Source organism: Gavialis gangeticus, unplaced genomic scaffold (genome assembly GCF_001723915.1).
Source record: "Gavialis gangeticus isolate Ggan-Ray unplaced genomic scaffold, GavGan_comp1, whole genome shotgun sequence".
NCBI classification, from domain to species: Eukaryota; Metazoa; Chordata; order Crocodylia; family Gavialidae; genus Gavialis; species Gavialis gangeticus.
In genome coordinates, this window is record NW_017728994.1 from 56,262,178 (window position 1) to 56,277,500 (window position 15,323).

Here is a 15,323-nt window from a genome sequence, read left to right on the forward strand (position 1 = left end):
TGCTACTGACTCTGAAATTGTGACTTGCAGCAGGTAGGTGAGTTCCAACCACCCTGCAGGTGTGGGCAGTCTGTGACGCAAGCTCGACTTCATGCCCTGAAGTTTAGCAAAGCTTCCATGGTTTGGCTACCATTGGACATCAAGCTGAGGGGATTTCAGCATAGATGAATGTATGTCTGGGATTCAGAGAGACCGTAAGGCTGAACCCAACCAACAAACACATGCAACGGTTTCCCTGGGTATAGAGGTTTCCCCAGTTGCAGGTTGTGTGTCAGAGATGGAGAAAGCCAGGAGAACGGACTGTGAATACCACCTTTAGAGGAAGCAGGGGATGGACCATCTCGGGCCTGGAGCTCACCGGAGTGGCAATGATGGGGATTTCAGAACCAGGAAGCTGTCTCTATATTTGTGCCAAGTGTAGGAAGCAAGACCGGGTGCATTCTTTGTAATAAAACAAACTTACACCACCCTTGACTCACCTCACTGATTTCTTATGTTGATGGAAAAAACCAATCCAACAATGCCCCAAATACTGGTCAACTGCATACAATAAAGTAACACCACTTTATACTACTGGGAGACCCTGTTTCTTCCTTATCTTCTCAGTGATTTTCTCTCTTAACTGATATCTCTGGCCGCCTTTCGGGAAGCATGTATATTCATTTGCGACCCTTCACATTTGTATGCCGCTTTTTTCCTCAAGGATTTTAAAGCATCAACCCCCCTCTGAGATAGTTGCTGTTACATCCTATTTGGTAGATGAAGAAAAAGAGCCACGCAGGAGCTAAGTTGGCACCAGCAGTGGAAGCTTATGTCCAAGCAGGGATCCTAGAGAGCAGCTGGCTCCCAGTCCTGTTAAGCCATGCTGCCGTCCGCACTGTGGCATGTGGCGATTTCATTCACTGAAGCACGGTTATGGACAAAGCAACGTCTCTGTAAAAACAGGCTGTTATCTGCTCCCTGCCTGCCTATCCTCCAAGTCATGTGCGATTAGTTTACTGACACAAATACAGTCACAGAGCCAAAGCAGCTGCAGGAGCGGGCTGTGCGCTGATACAGTTCATGCCTTCACAGCGGTGTGCCTACAGTAGCCATATCCTCACTGATTCCAGAAGCCTTACTGCTGGACGCTTTGCAGAGTACCAGGGGAAAAATAGCCCGATTATCAGATACTAGGTGGCGCTGGCTGTGCTGATAGTTAGAAAAAAATCAGCTTTGATTGTAATAATGAGTCACTTTGACATTCAAGTAAGGGGTGGAAAAATCAATAGGAGACACCAAGATGCCATTGCTATGCAGTTGCTTGCCCTCCCTTTTCTTAGCTTTGAAAAAGCATGAAGTCAGCTGTTCTCTGTGGTCATCTGTGTGAAGCACCTGCACTCCTCCTAGTCTGAGTCTTTTATGCCCTGGGACTCTAGATCTCTCTCTAAATCTAAGATAGATTTAGGGTCTTCTATCCCAAAACCCTAATTACACTTTAAATTCAAGCTGCAGCCATTCTATTTTTGCCTTTACATAGCGGCTGGCTTCAACAGAGCTGCAACCCGAGTGTTTTTATCTGGAGTCTTTAATAAGTAGTAGATCTAAAAGTCCCAGTATCAAGGGACTAGGGAAGAATGTAGCTCCCATTTTAAATGTTTAAAAATATGAGGAAATTTGCCTGAAACACTTAGAAAACCTGAAGGAAATGAACATGAATTTTAATTTTTAGTAAAGAAAGATCTCATGGGTTTTAAGCCAACCAGGATTTTTTGGGAGAAACTCAAAATGTAATTGTGCTTGGGGTTTGGCAATATTGCTGTTGTGCAACTTTTTGGTCTTGACTTTAAATAAGCCAGTTCTCTCATGTGCACTTAATGCGTGGTGTTAAAAAAAATATTGTACTGCATCTTCTATCCTAATAGAAAAGTCAGATGGTTAAGATGTTGCCATGGTATTTTTTCTAACTCCCCCCCCTCCCCCCAGTTGTTGTTATTTATAATAAAACCTTGAAAACTCAGACTAAAATCTGTTTTCCATTTGCCTGGATGTTTAATTCATACCCAGGAATAGGATCCGCTATGTAAAATGTTATTTATTACTTGCTTTTAAGAGATATAATTTAGCTGACAGAATCTTCAGAACTGTCTTTACATTTAAAGTGTAGTTAATTAAAATGCTTAGTTCAATAAACAAACCATTTCTCTTCCTGTGAAACACAAGCTTTAAAAAAAAAAAAAAAAAGGACCTTCAGACTTCTTCAGTAACACATTCGCTGCTAATTCTAACCTTGAGCACTGGAAATGATGCTAGAAACAGTGTGGTATAGTGTTAGAGCAGGGCCTGAGAGCCAGAACGCAGGACTTTCTGACTCCAATGCTGAATCATAGTCAGATTCCTAAAGGTACTTAACTCCTATTGAAATCCAGGGGAGTTAGGTGGCTAAACCCTTTGGAAAATCCCAGCAAGTGCTATATGCATCCTTAGACATCTAAATACTATGAAAATATCTGCTCCTTAATTTTTTTCTGCCTGGTTTTAATAAAATGGATCTAATAATAGCCTCTCATGGTGATATGATGTTTATGTCTTAATAAAACCACACTGACTCAATAAGCCATAGGCTACCCATGCCAGGCAGGTACGTATTATTAGACCTATTTTACAGAGCAACTGGGACAGAGAAATTAAGGGCTAAATCCCCCAAACTCTGCTGTATAAAAAAATCCCCTTGTAATGTCATTTGTACTCCTGGCAAGAATGGGAGCATCTACACATTGCCCTACGGTGACATACCAGCATGCTTCATTGCTGTACAGTGCCCTACGGCAACATAGCGATCACATGTATCTGCACGTGATTGCCAGCTGCATCATCATAGCGGCACACTCCCCAGGTATAGTGCACCGCTACAGCAATGTAGCAGTGAAATTTAACCATGCGCTGTGCTTTTTTTCTGCCAAAAGGAAGTACTAAAGCACAGTGCCGTAGAAACATCACTGTACAGTGACACATAGACACACCCAATGATGAGCATCAACTGGGCAATGGGCATAAACAGGGGATTTCCTAATGCTACGAGGCAGAGTAGTTCAGTGGGTAGGGCACTGGGTTGTGACTCTGGAGGCTGTTGCGTGACCCTGAGTCATGTGGCCTGTCAAAGCATGTGTCTGTACAGCACCTCGGTCAGTCATGCTCCAGTCTCTAAAGGAACCACTGAGCACTAGTGTAATACAAATAACAACAACTGGACAGAGACAGTTCATTTCAGTAATGTTCTCTGCTCCCTTTTTTATTTCAGCAAAATAGGTATGAGTGACCTTCTGTTGCCAGAAGCACCATTTGAAAGAAACTCAGGCAAACGGAGCTGTACAAATATTCATGCAGATAGCTCTTTTGTGACCACCTTGAAAGTCCTGTCCAAATTTGGGAGTCATCCAACCAGAGATCAGTACTCTGTGACCACAATTGTAGTGGTCACAGAGTACCGATATAGAGTACAATACAATATCATAGTACTCTGTGACCACAATTGGCATGTTGTCCTAACAGCAGATTATAAACAGGGACTCTTCAGAGGCATAACAGGGCAAGTCCACACCCCAGGCAGTGGCAGAGCTTGGGGCAGCTGCAGCAATGGCTATTTTGCACCCAGCACCACCACCAAAGAGGGCACCAGCGGCTGTTACGCCAGTCACTCCCCCATCAGTTATGCTGCAGTGAATACTCAACACAATTGCAAAGGCAAGGAGTACATAAGGAGCCTCTAGACTGAAGTAACTACAAGTAACAAAAAAGTCCTTTAATATTTCTGAATTGCTGACACTTGCTAAGTCTGAAATCTGTTTGTGGATAACAAAATAAAGCACTAAATAATACAGTGCGTGCTATGAAGACCTCTCAGCTTTAGTAAAGATGTGAATAACTGTTGGTCGTAGAAAGGAGTCTTTGTCAAGAAGAGACTTAAACTCAGGAGTTACCTGACCAGGAATGTGGAGTTTCCTGATCATGCTTCTGGGTTTTAAAATAAAAATATTCATTTACCTTAATATAGCACCTTTCATCTGAGGATCTCTAAGTGCTTTACACCTATCCCTTTGAGACAGGGATTTGCAGTATATCTATACTACTATGGTGTTACTGCTAATACAGTACAAAAATACTAACAGACATTTGAGCTACTCAGACGAAAGGAGCTATACACAATGTATTATTTATTAGGTGGTTGACATAAAGGGCCTGTTTTTTCTTTTTAATGTTAGTGTCCCTTTTTGCCCCCGCATATTGTAAATACATACAGGTGCACCCATAATTGCTTGTGGCTGTAATTTATGCTGCTTGGGCATAATTGTATTTGATTTGCAGTCACAGTCAGGTACTCAGAGATGATTAAATGCCTGATTTAGTGGAGAAGAAAAGGAAACGAGGGTCCAATTAAGGCTGGCTGAAAATAGGCCCTTAAAGTAAAAATGGAGTGTGAGACCACAAAATATGAACAAGACTGCAGAAATGCTGTAAACAGCATGAAAGGTGTTAAATGGAGCACGTTACCTGTAACGTCTCTAAGAGTCCAGGCCAAGCTCTCTCTTCCGGACACTCACCAGGCTGCTATATTTGGGGACCATCATGTTGAACACATATGCGTTAACCCTCCTGGATCTAGGCAATGTTCTCCCATTGCCTTTCACTTGGTTTCTAGGTATACTTTGGGGATGCATATGCCTCTCTTGGAAACTGAGATCTGACTCAAGCCAGTGATGCCCAACCATTCACTCTCACAGGCTGGATGAATTGTGCAGGGTCAGTTCGCAGGTCAGATCTGCTCTGTGGGCCCAATCCGGCACACAGGGCTAGAATCTGATCTGGCATATGGGGCTGGGGCTGGGACCCAATCCATCTGATGCATGGGATCAGCCCAGATGGGACCTCATTCAACCACAACACAGGGCTGGGTTGGCCCGGCGCTTGACCCCACCCCAACTTGCTAGATTGGTTCACACGCCAGATCATACCTGCAGCCCTGGCCTCATGCAGTGCCATGTCATCTGGCCACAGGGCTTAAAAATCTGGTGGTGGAGGAGTGGTGGCAGTGTTAATTGGACCTATGGGGTGCCCTGTGGGCCAGGTAACAAGGCTCTGTTGACTGGATCTGGCCTGGGGGCTGAAGGTTGAGCACCACTGGTCTAAGCTGTGACATGTTGTCTCCCTCAGATCACATAGTAATTGAAGCATGTACTACCTCAGTCTAACCTTGGGGGCATTGTAACGTCTAGACTGCTTTCATGTGTGCAGCAAGTAGAAACATAGGCTTTACACAAAGGCTCCAACATTAATCACTCTTTACTTTGGGTAGCATAAAGATTTTACAGAACTAGACAATAAAACACTTGTATGCCATTCCCTGTCTCGATTTCCTCACCTGCTAGTAGAGTTCACTTGGGTCTGTGTCATTTTTTGAAGACTCCAAGCCCCCTCTCCTTTGAAACACAAAGTCTATTTTATCACTCTCAGTCTCCCCAAGTCACCTTCCTTTAGCCTTGGCCGGTCCCAAAGTCAGACTTCCCTCTTCCCCCTAGAAGCTTGTGCCTCTGTTTTTCTATCAAGCCCCAAGCTTCCTGACTTGATACCTTTGTCTGTTCTTCTGTTTGAATCATAGAAAAATAGGACTAGAAGGAGCCTCAAAAGTTCATCTAGTTCAATCCACAGTTCCAGGCAGGATCTACTCTTTCTCAATTTTTCTAGTAGCTCCTCCCTGCAAGCAAATAAGGGGGAGTTGCTGCTTTTCAGCTTTGGCATCCTCTTTAACCTACCCATTGTCCTTCCAGAGCTCAGCTGATAAAATGAATGACTTCTTTGTTTTGATTCTGTAGGTTCTTCCAGACGGGGATGATGACACTCGATAGGAACCTTGTCAGACCATGGCTGACTTAATACGCATGGAGATACTCAATGATACAGCAATTTCAGAAACCAAAATCCATAACATGAACATAAGCAGACTCCCTAAATCATTAAAGGGCAAGATTCAGAATTGTTATAAATCACTGTATTTGTACCAGTGAGGTCAGTAGAGCTCTGCAGGTTTATACAGGCTCAAGATCTGTCCCCATAACTACCTGTTTTTCATATAAAAATGTCCAGTTTTTTGAACTGGGGCACAGTTTTGCCATGTATATAATGAGACAGCTGAAAGATGATAAAGATGGCAGCTTAGTACTTTGTTGCCAAAAGGAATGTCATTTCAAGGAGAAATATGTTATGTTCAGCTCAGGCCATCTCTATGAAGAGGCGTCATGCTGGGGAGGTTACTAACATTAATTCTGGGTGTTTTTTTCCTCCTCTTTTGTAAAATAATTTAAGCTAATTACAGTTTGCAGAGTCTGACAAAAAGACATTGTAATCTTCAGAGTGGGTGTTCACAGGGGGCCTGATTCTGAAAGGTGCTAAGTGCCCTCAAATGCTACCAACTTTAATGGCTGTTTTAATCCATCCCAGCACCTGGCTGGATCAGATCCTTCCCTTCTCCGGGCTCCCTGTTTTAAAGCTGTAGCACAGCACCACACACACGGCTTTTACAGTTGATAGAGGCTATCTTCTAGCAGAAACTACTGCTGAAGTAGCTGGAAATTACAGTCCACAGCTTGCTTTTTGATTCTTAGTGTCTAAAAATCACACTTGACAAAGAGAGATTAATCTCCCTACTTACCTGGTTGTTGTGGCAAGGTGCAAGCAATGTCTCAGAGGAAGCAAATTCAAGTTCATACATGGTCCAATATTGTGTTACAGGCACAGCTCTGGGAGTCAGCTTTACAATCACTGTAACAACTCACGATCCACTGGCTGATTCCGCCTTCAGCATTTGCTTCTAAGACAAGAGATATAGTCTGAGTTGCCAAATTTGGATCCAGATGTGCATCTTTTTCCACCAAGTTTGTGGTGTTGGAGGCTGGCTCATAATTAACACCTTCTGGTCTTTTTAGTTTGCTGCAAAATTCTGATCCAGCTGGGATTTGGACTCCAGCTCCGTTTGGATTCTAGCTGCCCCCATCATAGTTTAAAGTGTTTGGGCACAGGACAACGGCTTGGCCCATTAGGGAAGGAAGATGAGCTTATAAATATTAGCTCCAGAGCTGGGATTAGTTGCAAGCCATATATAGTTATAGCTGTAGTTATTTTGTGGGTTTTACTATACAACTGTAAGGATGTTTATGCGCTGCCCCTTTGAAAGGAAGGACATTCCACATGTGTTAGGTCAAATTATTACCAAGCAAGCTGTTACCAGGCCAATCATAAGCGCTGCGCACATTCATGAAAACTTTCCATTTGTTCTTTCTTTGATGTTTTATTTACAGTGGAACAAAAAATCAAGCAGTGGTTATTCCTTTATGGAAAAACACAACAAGTAGAAACATGAGGAAAGCCTCATCAGATCCCCAAATCCATTCCCTGTCAGTGGGCACATGTACATGAGATACTTTAAACTGCATTAGCTTAAATTTAAGGCACATTAGGGCTCATGTCTATATGTGCACACCCTTAGTGCACTTCTAAAATGACAATTTAGGCTATTCGTGCCTAAATCTGATACCTGCAAATGCAGGTATCAAGTTTAGGCACGAATAGTTAAAGCACATTAACGAACATGTAGACACATTAAAGCATATTAATGCTGTGCGTGTGGACTGATTTGGGACTAACTTTAGTCCCAAGTCAGTCCATACACAGCGTCAGTGGCTTTAACACCTGCATGTGTAGACCCCGTACCTAAACCTGCTTAATGTACATGAAGCTAATGCACATTCAATTCAGGCACGCTTAAATGCACGTGTAGACATGCCCAGTGATATTTAAAAGGAAGAGGGGTCTGTGCACATGCTTTGGGGTGGGGAGGGGGCATTTTAATTAAAGCAGCTCTTGGGGGGCACTCTCATTAAAATGCCCACAGCATCTCTTGTATTCAGCATCCCACATTTCAAAATGGCAGTGGGGGCACTTTAACTAAAGCTTGTTGGACAAGCTTTAGTTAAAGCACCCCCACCGCCATTTTGAAATGCGGGGACACTGAATACACACGGTGCTGCGGGCATTTAATTAATCAAGCAGACAGATTGAGTCTGCTCCAATGCATTCTAATCAGAACATGTCGGAGTATGCATAAAAGTACCCAAGAATACAAGTGAACTCCAAAGATGGAGATGAATGTTATGCCTTAAAGCAGTGAAGCCCAACCTTCTTAGCGGTGTGCCACAATTTAGTGCCTTCCCAAGTGCCACTCTGATCTCTTTCCTGTCCCCAATCTGTTACTTGGCTTTCTACTGCCTACTCTGTGCTCCTTGCCCAATCCACTGCTCTGCTTTCTGTTCCCTAACTGTGCTACCTTTTCCCTACCCGATCTGCCACATGCTGCACAGAAAGGCTGCCACCCCCTCAGGTTGGCCACCCCTTCTTTAAGGGGACATGTCTCTTTTTATTTAAATGAAATAGAAGCAACTGAGATGCTTTAAGGTCAAATCCTAGATTCAGTTGGCATTTACCCTCAGAACTCAGGCTTACAACCAAGTAGACTATGTCTGCATTTGGCCCCCTCTTGACATGGTTATTATTTTCCATTTGTTCCTAGGTGTTTGGTACACAGTTGTTTCTCCTTCCATTCATCCAATTTTTCATATTTTTATTTATCATGGTTTATGGAGAATTCTGGCCCAGATTTTCAAGTCTCAATGTCAAGGTTAGGCTGCTAAGCCCATATCATTGCACTTACACTAAAAGTTGCCTGGCTTTTCAGAAACACCGAACACCTGCTTCTCTAGTTTATGTAAATGTGTTTGTCAGTGTCCATGTCAGTGAACATCATGACAAATGTTCACTCAAGTGCTTAAATGTGGATTTAAAAGACAACCTTTAGCCACCCTGGTTTGAAAATTTTGGTCTGTGGATCCTTAGTTTTATACAGTCAGAATTTTAATATGCAGTTGGACATACTCTTATTATTAAATCCATGAACTTTTATAGTCACTTACATAATATTATTACTAGTCTAGCAAATGGATACACAGGCTGATGGACAGAAAAGTAATTTCTTATTAGTTCAATATGATCTTCTGGTCAATTAAGGGATCATGGTCATGCCACTGGTTAAAACACTCACAAAATAAAGCATGCACAGAAGGCAAATAGGCTAGGTGTACACCGCAAAGAAGTGACCAGCAATATCATCTCTTCTCCTGCCAAAAGAAAGTGTAGTTGGAACAGGTGCGCTACGTTAAACTTTGGCTCTCAGTTATTCATTCAGAACAGCAGCAAACAATTGCTCTCAGAGTAGAGAAATCTCTCTGTTCCAGAGATCACTTCAGATCTGAGCAAATAATACTTGATAAACTGTTTTGCCAGTGATATGATAATGTTTATTTTCACTGCCTTCAGAGCTCAACCTGCCTGCATTTCACTCTGTGACTTTGGATCCCATTACCTTATTGAGATGAGTGTCTGAATTCATTCCTTCTTTAACTCTAGGCTGTTGCCTGGTTAGTTAGAATTTTAACGTCCGCTGGAAGCCTGGTAGCTTATTATCATTCCTGTGAAATATAGGACATGTCCTTATGTCGTTTTCCACATTTCTGATTAACAGTATTACCATCCAAGGGCCAAATCCTGTCTCTTGATCAACCGGACAAGTCCTTAGTCCCATGACTAGAATCATTGCTGCCTGTACACATGCTGGTTCACGTTCTAAACACATCAGATTAATCGACTCTGCTCTGTTCTGTAGTTAAAACACTCCAGCATGGCCTCACCATAACATGTATAAGCCCTGCAAGTTTAAAAATGGCAACTGGGGTGCTTTAACTAAACCTCGCTGAATGAGGTTTAGATAAAGCATCCTGAGGCCATTTTTAAACCTTTGGGGGCTTAATACATGTGATGGTGAGGTGTTTTAAAGAGTGACTCGCAGGGAACTGCTCTAAAACATCCTCCCCTACCCCTGAGCATGTGTGTATGCAGTTTCAAATTTCAACTAATTTCTCAGGTGAGCAGGGGTTGTAGCTGGGTAGAAGTAGATCCTGCATACCTCTTGTGCTAGATTTTTAGCAGGGGTGAATAAATTTCACCATACATTTGAGTGAATTATTATGTTAGTAGAGCAGACAGAGACGAAGTGCTTCTATTACTGCTGCATTTTAGTTAGTATTAAATAATGCTGAACTATGTAAACCTTTTCTTTCTCCTTACATTTTGATTTATGCATCTTGTCATGTTGGTTATGAGGTTTGTGGCTGACTTTTTAGTTTTCTGACATCTTAAGGCAAAGATAAGAGAAAATAACAATGCAGATCTTTATTTCTATGAATGTTTACCATCAAATATAGGACTAAGTAAATTGATTTGCAGGAACTGGGGGCGGGGGCAAAGCAATTGAACAAAGACTATTCTTAGTTCCCCATGCATACCCTGTATAACTCTACCATGGCTTTGCATGCCACCACTAACACTAATGCTAGTCCTATTGCTTCTTCCCCTTTCAGCTAATCCTATAATTATTTGCGCTGTATAAAATCAGCCTGAAGTACCCACACACTTTGTGGATACATCCCTCATGACTTCAAAGTAGCTTTATTCTGTTCAACACTTGGTAAAGACGGTTTCCACTTTAGTATGTAGTGTGACAGGTTAATGTGCATATGATAACTAGCTGAGATGTCAAGTGGGTCTACAGATAGATGCTAACAAGCAGCAAATTATTCCTTATGAAATTAACAAGGCTTCTTTTTCTCCATAACTAAAAAATCAAAGCTGGCTTAAAGACTAAAGCAAACAGAGTCACTTAGAAGGATTCTGTGACTGAATCATATAAACTGTGTAGAAGACAAACAGTTTATAAAACTTGAAAGAAACTTTCAGCATCCCCAAAGCTGTTTGAAAAGGACTTTCACTATCACCAAAAATAATAACCCTCCACCCTTTCCACACTCTAAACCATGAGGAACATAATTTCTGCAACTCAGACCTCCACCCCAATATACTTCCCACAATTTGGCACAAAATAGGATGGGCTCTTTTTCACGTAAATAACATCCAGAATGTGTTTTTTTTTCTCACAGAGGAAGCCATCTGGAGTAAGATTTTCATGTTGCTAAGAAATTCAGAGCCAGTTTCTTATACTTCCAAGATACCCAGCATAACCAAACATCAAATCCACACTAGCCAAGCTTCCCAAAGTCACAGCCATTGAGCAGTGGACTGCTACACCTCAAAGCCACCCAGAATAGACTCTTCACTAGTTAAAACCACCAGATCATATTAACTGTCATTTGGCTTGTAGGACTTGTCATATGATAAACACATCTGCATTAGTCTGTCTTGGTAGAACAACATTTATTAATTCAACTGCTCCAGGGCTTAGTTTGGCACAATAGGTTTACCATTACTTGGAGACAAAAGGAGTGGCTCTTCACTCTTATGCATATCAGACAAGATGTTCTTTGATATCCACCTGTTATTGCTACTTTTGTATTCAGAGCATCTTGCACCCAAACACCTCAGCATGCTTCTAAGGGATTAGGAAAGCCTTCCAATTAATATATTTATCTCTTTAAAGTATGTCCATTGTCCAGAGGATAAATTAAGGTGTAGAGGAATTAAGTGATTTCCTTCAGCGCACAAAAAATCTATGATAGAGGAAACACAGTAGATCAGGGATGTCAAACTAAGACCCAGAGGGTGCGTTTACATGTTCATTAATGTGCCGTGGTTATGACATATTAAGTTTAGTGCTTGCAAAACTAAGTACTAAATCAGTGCATAGTAACTGGTGGTACTGCACAGTAGCACCAGTACATGGGTTTTTATAGACACTAACTGTACAATAGCCTAATAGTAGTATGCAGTAGCATATTAGCATGGTTTTTACCCATGCTACTGCGCAGTGTTATTAGGCTACTGCACAGCTAGTGTCTTATGTAGATGCACCCAGTGGGCTGGATCTGGACTGTGGGGCATCCTGTGGCCCAGATCTGGACTGTAGACCACATGTATGACACCCCTGCACTAGAAGATACAGGAGTCCCAGTCATGACTACCCTGGTCTAGCTTCAAGGTTACATTCTCTCTTATAAAGAGAGACTCAATGCATGGGGATTGGTGGCCATCGCATAATTTTCTGACATTGTTTAAAATGTCCTGTCCTCCCTCTAAATCAAACTCATGTTCCACATTAAGCAAGTGAACTGTGTTCAGCTTCTTCCCTTGGTTCAGGTGTCTCCTTGGATCATAAGAATCCTAGATACTAGTAGCAGGGTGTAGGGACTTGTCTGCTTGATCAGTAATAAGACAAAGAACCAAGTTCCATTAATCTGGACTACATCATAGAATCATATAATAGTAAGGATGGAAGGGAACTCAGGAGGTCATCTAGTCCAGCTCCCTGCTGAAGACCAGCTGATCACTGACTAAACCATTCCAAACTAAATTTCCCTTGCTTTAGGAATTTTGGTCCATGGCTCCTTGTCCTGTCCTCTGCAGCCACAGAGAATGGTCTGTCTATTCTAACTGCCCTTCAGGTATTTGAAGACTGTTATCAAGTCCCACCTCAATCTTCTCTTCTCCAGAATAAATAATCCTAATTTTTTCACCCTTTTTTTCAACCTAAAACTATATTGTAAAATATTTTTTTAAGATACATGAATTCCAAGAACACACTGGGTGCATCTACACATGCACTTTACTGCAGAGTAGTGTAATTAGCTATGCAGTAAAGCATCAAGGTCTACACATGCTCTGGTATTAGGGTGCAGTAAACTAATTAACTCCAATATCGGATAGTACTGTCAGGGACAGTACTATCTTACAGCAGAGTACCTTACTGTGCTGAAATGTACATGTAAATGGAGACCAGGGGCATACATTTCACCCAGTCAGCCCAGCCGGTAGGATCCTGCTCCATCCCAGCTCTAATTGCTGCTGTCCTCAGTGCACATGTAGATGCTGCACCTGGGAGCCGTATACTCCTGATTGAACCGCTCCAGAGTTTATTGCATCGCATTAATTGCATGTGTAGATACTCTCAGTGTGTCATAGAATATTGTCCAAACCCTTCTGTGTTCTTAGAAAAGTCTAAGCATTCCTTCTGGTTGCATCAAGTTCTCTTCTGAACCCTCAGTGAACCACCACAGTATAATCATTTCATGTCCTAGAGCATCTCTTCCGTCACTGTGCCAGCTTAGTAATACTCTAATTCATTTAGGTTACTGCAGGCTTCATTCAGAGTGTCAGTTCAGGAAGCAGGAATGGGAACTTCACCAAAGTTGAGATACTCTAAAGATAAACTACAAACATTTTCTCAAGTTAAACTTTAAAATCAGCCCTTGGTTTACCTAATAGTTCCTCAGTTCAGCAGTCTGCATTCATCTCATCACAAGTGATAAGTGGCATTACAAGGAATACCACAGTCCTCAAGGATCCAGGGCATCATGGATAGATAAATAAAGTATTCTCAGATTATGACTCCTAGAAGAACATCAGGAAGAGGCTGAGTCCATAATTAACTCTTAGGTACATGGACCCCATGTTAGTGCCCATAGTCTCTCTGGTTATTCATCACAACTCTCATGGTAAAATTATGTCCTGAGCCTGGCTGTTCCTAAGCTTTCCCACCAAAGCAGCCTTTGTTCTAATTCTTTCTCTCTAGAGAGTAATTCCTAACTCTTTTATCTCCTGAAGAGAGTTAACAAGCAGCTTTTGCCAATGAGTCACCAGGCCTCTAGACAGAGCTCTAATGACTGCTAACAGGTGTCATGAAAACTGCTCTGAATAAGAAAACAACTATGAGGTTGCTGGAAAATTGGTGCAGTTTTTTTATAATGCAGCCAAGGCTGTGCATGTGTGTATTTCTTTGCATGTTGATTTCACTTTATTTTTTACCCAATCCTGTGAATGCTAAACAACTGATATCAACAGGAACTGATAGGAACTCAGCATCTCAAGGCCTGGGTGCACATAGTCAAAGTCGGGGTGACGACACCGCTGAAATTCCATGCAGTGCTACGTAGTTGATCTCATTGCTTTTGGTATCATTTACTGGCCACAACCAGCCCCTTGTGTTATTAAGTACATTTGTTTTATATTTGCATTGTTTGACACAGAACAACTATATACAGTATCTGGCACACTGTCATGTATAATCAAGAGATAATGTCAATGGAATTGCATGTTGTCACAGGATAACAGTTTCCTGCTGCTAGAGAAATGCCAAAGTGAGGCCGAGGCATTTATGGAAAATAAACGTCAAGTCAAAACTGAGATGTTTATTTAAAAAACAAGAGACATGGATCTTGTGGCAACATTCCTCTGTGTCCATATTCCTCTAATAACAGAGGTCTGGTGTAGATACAGTCAAACGACAGTTTCTCACTGGGACAGAACGGAGAGGGTGAAGTCTGATTGCTTTGTATAAAGACTTGTCAGGTTGTTTCTGATTTGCTTTTCTTCTATTCAGATTTTAGTGAAAATGTTTAGATAATCAACTTGAAATAGTTTATCAGATGCACGATGCGTTTACAAAGGGGTTTACAGGGAGAGAAAAGAAGAGCAAGTGACAACAGACATATGTTTAGTTTGTCTTTCATAAATCGTATCCTCCAGAGTAGTAAGACAGACAATAAGGGCCACAGGCCCAGGTCACTGAAATAGAAGGAAGTCTTTCCATTAGTCATTGTGTGTAGGATCAGGCCCTAAAGGAAAAAACAATCTGTGCCTAAAATGACATTCTAGACGTCCTGATAACAGCTGGAGTTTTACTACTCATCCCAGTGAATGCATGATTGGGTCCACTGTGCAAAATATATATTTTAAAATATGTGATTACTAAAGCCTTGATTGTGCTATTCAGGCAGGACATCATGGGGTACAGACAGCCCCGGGTGGAGAAGTGAAATCATTCTACTCAAATCTACTGTACATTAGCATGTGGGCTTGGCATAAATTGTTCCAGTGTACTTTCTTGTGATTCTCACTACATTAAAATTAGTTGTTTATCCATTTACAAAGCTTACAGTGGTCAGTTTTCCTGGAGAATGAACAAAGTGAAAGGTATTTAAGTTACTAGTTACCAAGGGGTGGGATGGGATGATGAGACAAGATGGGATGATATATATAAGAGATGGTAAATATTCAACTAGTCCATCCTACAGACACTGCAGCTTGTATGCATTTATTAGGGTTTTCTCAAATCTAAATATAAAGGTCTAAGCCGGGGTAGGCAATGTTTTTTGGCCGGAGTGCCAAAAAAACCACAGTGTCTACCTTGGAAGGTGACAGAGTGCTGGCATGCCAGAAAAACAAAATGAGGG